Source organism: Monopterus albus, unplaced genomic scaffold (genome assembly GCF_001952655.1).
Source record: "Monopterus albus unplaced genomic scaffold, M_albus_1.0 scaffold98.1, whole genome shotgun sequence".
Lineage (NCBI taxonomy): Eukaryota > Metazoa > Chordata > Actinopteri > Synbranchiformes > Synbranchidae > Monopterus > Monopterus albus.
The window spans coordinates 2196316-2202255 of record NW_018127978.1 but is presented as its reverse complement, the minus strand read 5'-3'; positions in this window follow the sequence as shown (position 1 = coordinate 2202255).

Here is a 5940-nt window from a genome sequence, read left to right as displayed (position 1 = left end):
CATTTTCTAATAATTGCGCCAACAGTTGTTGCCTTCTCACCATGCTGTTTGCCTATTGTCCTGTAGCCCATCCCAGCCTTGTGCAGGTCTACAATTTTGTCCCTAGTGTCCTTAGACAGCTCTTTGGTCTTGCCCATAGTGGAGAAGTTGGAGTCTGATAGATTGAGTGTGTGGACAGGTGTCTTTTATACAGGTACCGACTTCAAACAGGTGCAATTAATACAGGCAATGAGTGGAGGATAGGAGGCTTCTTAAAGACAAACTAACAGGTCTGTGAGAGCCAGAATTCTTGCTGGTTGGTAGGTGATCAAATACTTATTTCATGCAAAAAATTGGAAATTAATTATTTAAAAATCTAACAATGTGATTTACTGGAATTTTTTGTAGATTCTCTCACAGTTGAGGTGTACCTACAAAAAAAATTACAGAACTGCCCATTCTCTGTAAGTGGGAAAACTTGAAAAATTGGTGGTGTATCAAATACTTATTTGCCCCACTGTATGATTATTATTGAGGTCATAGTTAAAGGTGGTGTTGTACTGGACTACATTATATTCAGAGGTGTTCCTAACCTTTCGATCCTCTCATGTATGTAGCTGGAGAGGATAAAAAATATATACAGTGGCACCTGCAGCCATAATAAAATAATTTACTCTGATAACTGGATGCAGTGATTTACATCACTGCATCTGGTGGTCACTGTATTATAAAGAAATATTGTTTCACATTTATGGCCTGAGGAGCTATTTAATATAATATCACACACCCCTAGAGTGGGTCACATCATTTCTGCTACCTAATGTGAGCCCTGCAGCTTGAAGGGAGTGACAGCAGCCACACACTGACTTTACCTGCTGTCACTAATGTCTGCAACATCATTGGAACATGTGCAGGGTATTTTTTTATTTATCACTCATGAGCTGCAGTCATGTGTTATTTTGTGGACTAATTATTGTGCATGAATTTAAGTGTCAGATCAGTGATTCTCAAGGACCAGCTGGAGCTTACTTCCTAAGAGCAATGTTGGTCACTGTGTGGGAAGTTGGTCTGGGAGGGTGGTGATGAGAAAGAGCCATATGAACTGAATGAGCTATGGAGGTGCACACTGCACTCACTTCAAGCTGTGCAGGGATCACATTATTATGAGAAAATACAGTATGTTGTTATAATGACAAAATAGCCAACAGTATGTCATTAAAACGAGAAAATAGAGTATATTGTAATAACATGAATAGGGGCACCTGTGGCTCAGGAGGTAGAGCGGGTCATCTCTTAACCGAAAGATTAGTGGTCTGATTTCTAGCTTGTCCAGTCCACATGTCAAAGTGTCCTTGAGCAAGACACTTAACCCCCACATGCTCCTGGTGATGTCACCGGTGCATGAATGTGTGAGTGCTTGGGAGTGTGAATGGCAAGATAGTGTGAAAGCGTTTTGAGTGTGCTGCAATGTACAGAAAAGTGCTATACAAGTATAAGACCATTTACCATAATGAGAAAAGTTTCTTGTTAAACAAGATTTATGCTGCCATTGGCAATTCTTGTGTGTACCATGAAATATAATCCTGCAGATGCCACTGGATAATTATATTGTATTTTGTTCTGTTAATGATATTCTGAAAAGTAACTAGTAATTAAGCTTTTCTGAAGTGGAAATTAATAAAAGGTTCTCAAGTAGTCTTTCTGTAATTTATTAAACAAATCAAACAATAGCATAAGCATCTGTCAGGTTTGGTGTGTATAGATGCCAAATAGAGGTTGTGGTGAACTCAATTATAAAACCAGACAAACGGAGGTAGAGAAAAGTTCTTTACTTGTTGCAACCAAAACAACTAACACACAGTCCAGGATCACAATCAGGTCGATAAGACAGTCCAGGGTCAGCGCCGGTAAACAGGTATAGCCAGGAGATCCAAACTCGAGAGGTCAAGGGGAACTAAATCAGAAGGTCGGTACACTGCAGGCGATCAGAATCTGGGAGGGCATAGGCAAAACACGGTGGTCAAAAACAGTAATCCAAGGTCAGAAACAGAGAGTCAGGCAAGGTATAAATGCTGGAGAGTCAGAGCTGGAGTCTAGAACAATCTGGCAGCATCCTGGTGGGAGGACGCTGCCTAAATAGAAGTAACAACAGGTGCAAACAATAAGGAGCAGGTGAACTAATGATGATTTAAGTAAAAAGGCCAAAACTGAGGTGAAACAGAACAGGAAGTAATGTGAAAATAAAAGCACGACAGGAAGCAAGCGGGGCAGGAGCGTGACAAAGACAATACCAGTATCTTGATCAAGAGATCACACACTCAGTGCAACGAGTCATTGAGCGACAAAGGAGAGAAGTTACAGTCAGGTTTTGCATAACATTGGTCAGCTATCACTGCATTAGCTGGAACCAATCAGAAATGTGTCTTAGGTATGTGGCCTTCATAGGTATCTTCTAGATAAGCAGCTTGGGCCAGACAGTTGGGCTGTGTAGGTAAGAGGCTATGTGTGTGTCAATAGAGACTGGGTCTGTGTGTATGAAGTGTGTATGGTTGTTTTTGTGGAGACTAAATCTATGTGAAGTGTCTGGGAGACAGAACTGTTTGGGAGAACTCTCTGAGAGGAAAAGATATCAAGGTTATACAGCACAAATACAGAGACAATATGAACATTGAGCATAATGAGCAAATGTATGAATTTCACCGTTCCACTATATTAGCAAATAAATATAGCGGTGTAAAAAGTATACTGTTTGCTTCTAAAATGTTGTGAAGAGGTGGAACAGTGGTGCGGTGGTTAGCACTGTTGCAAAAGTTCCAGGTTCAAGCCTGGGCTAACCTGGTGCCTTTTTATGTGGAGTTTGCATGTTCTCCCTGTGCCTGCGTGAGTTCTCTCCAGGTACTCCAGCTTCCTCCCACACTCCAAAGACATGCAGCTTTGGTTGACTGGCAACTCTTATCTAGAAAGAATAAATCAAATCAAATCAAAATCAAATCAAACTCTAAATTGCCCATAGGAGTGAGTATGAGTGTGTGGTTGTTTGTCTACATTTCAGCCCTGTGATAGACTGGCTCTGACTAAAAAACACAGCAGCCATTACACTCTGGGTCTCTATTGTCTTTTATTGTTTAGATTTAGTATAAACCAAGATTCCGTTACAACAAAAAGGGGCACTTCTTGACTGGATGTACTACCTCATGGTCAAATCAGAAATGCTGTAATATGTTTCAAAAGGCATTTATTTCATTGCACAGAGTAAATCTGAGGGCACAACAACTAAAGTAATTCCAGTAATACAATATAAAAGCATAGTAGTGAGAGCTCTGTGTTCGGTCTATAATTTGGAGATAACCAACCAACCTGAAACTGGTCACAGGCCAGCAGACAGCCTACTGTACAATACACTCTATAATTTTTGGCAGGGGCACATTTTAGCTGTTTGCTCTATAGTTTATCTTATTTGGTATAAATGAAACTGAATGAGATTAAATTGCTGACTTTAAAGAGCCCATGGCATGCTTTTCCTTGACTTATCTACAATGTTACAACAGTGACTCTTCGACGTGACGTAAAGCTCAAAAAATTAGGTGAATGTATGTTCTAGTACATCTATGCAGAAGTAACTCGGTTTTTTACTAACATTATAGAGTTTTATGTGATACTTTAAGGATTTCCTTGAATGATCATAATCTCCAAGCAGTTGTGCATTCATGCGAGCTTGCCTGACATCCACCAGTGCCATGGTAAAAGTGGGATTTTTTGACTGCGCATGGGTGGTTTTGTGGATATATTTTACCTCCTGCTGCGTGCACACCTACAAACCCTCCCCCTGCAACTGCTAACCCCCCAGACCAACACAGTATTTCATTTCAGCTAAAAGTTGTTTGGTCTGATGTAAAAGCTCCATCATACATCAGGGGATGACCACACAGATGTATTTCCCATTCGGGAGTCGGAGGACATGAGGTGTTATCTGTCAAGAATGAATTGTGAAAAGAAAGAAAGTCACTTTCGGCTTTTCCCATTTACCGCTGGCAGGGATGAAGCAGCCTACAGGATGGAGGTGGCCGGTCTGGTGTCATGGTGCAAGGACAATAATCTCAGCCTCAACACGAGCAAGACGAAGGAGATGATAGTGGACATGTGGAAGGAGAGGAGAACTCATCAGCCACTGTTCATCCGGGGGCTCAAAGTGGAGAGAGTGAGCAGCTTCAAATACCTGGGCTTCCACATGAGTGAGGACCTCACTTGGACACTTACTGTAACACCACACAGCTGGTCAAGAAGGCCCAACAGTGCCTAGGATCTTCAGCAACTTCTACAACTGCATCATCGAGAGCATCTTGACCAGTTGCATCACTGTCTGGTATGGCAGCACAATTGCTATGGACCGCAAGCGCCTGCAGAGAGCGGTAAAGACTGCGGGGAAAATCACCAGGACTCCACTGCCCCCTCTGCAGAGCATTTACCACTGCAGGGTGTGTAGGAAAGCTGCCTCCATCCTCAAGGACCCCACCAACTTCCAGCACGGACTGTTCATACCCCTGCCCTCCGGTCGGAGGCTCAGAAGTGTGAAATGCAGGACTTCTAGATTGAAAAACTCTTTTTTTTTCCAACTGCCATCAGACTCCTAAACAGTTGACTCAGGATCTAACTCATGTAAATCCATCTGTACTGTTTACATAGTCATTTTGCATATGCATAATTGCACACTCACTGCTGAGTATTTGCACCCCACAGCTCCAGCCGTAGCATATATTCTCTCTGCATTATATTGTGTTCTTGTTGTATTTTTATTTGCTTCTTTCGCTTGCTGATTTAAAGTGCCTTAGATTTGTGATTTTACTGCCTATTTAGATTTGTGTTATTGTTACAGGGAAACACGTTTCCTAACTGTGCATATGACAAATAAATACGTTGACCTGTAGCCCCCCGAATGCCCCAGATTCACATGCTATATATGCCAACTGCATCAATAGCTCCCCTGATGTTAAGAGAGTTATTGTTGTGGGATCACAAACTTATGTGAGCTTTTTTTTATGTTCCAGTGTCAGTAAGTGGACAGTCCACCCTGTGAGGGATGTTTGATTCAGGGAGCATAGCATACACGCTGAGTGAGAAAGCTGTAAATAAGCAGAGAGCTGAAGGTTCTGAATCCTCAGCCATGGCCTTTATGAATACAACCAACTTCCCCAAGACCTGTACATCAGTCCAGCTTCCTTTATGCACATGATGCTTAATATTTTCGGTGACCTGAACTTTTCTAGTCTCCTCTTCTATCTTGATGAGCTGCTGGTATTTACACGCTTGGAAATGACTGAAGGTCATTTTCTCTTGCCTGAGGGCCAGCAACCTGATGCTTCCCCAGATAAAATGTATCATTCCCTCAGACAGTCTGTGAAGGTCCTAGGGCATTTAGTTGATGCTGATGGTGCTTCATTTGAACAGGACAGGGTGTAGGTCATCTCTTCTTTCCAGAAGGAAGAGCTCATAAATGCTGATGGATGCACTCCTTCTCAAAGCAAAGTGAGATCATTCATTGGTATGGTGATGTTTTAACAACATTTTATCCCAGGATGCTCTCATATCATATAGCAAAATCACTTTTTGCTTTGACTGCAGGTCAGAATTCAATTGAATTCATTTTAATTTGTAAAGCACCAAATCACAACAAAAGTTGTATCAGCACACTTTACAAAATAAGGTCTAGACCTTATTATCATCAATATTATTATTATTATTATCATATAGGAAAAACCCAACAAATCCCCCTTGAGCAAGCACTTGGCGACAGCGGGGAGGAAAAACTCCCTTTAATGGAAGAAACCATCAACTATGGAGATAAAATACTATCAAAAATGTTACAAATGCGTGTTTAACGTTTTGTCTGTAACAAGCGATGTGTGTGTGTGTGTGTGTCATGAGGATCACAAATGTGTGCTGCACAATCTGCACGTATAAATC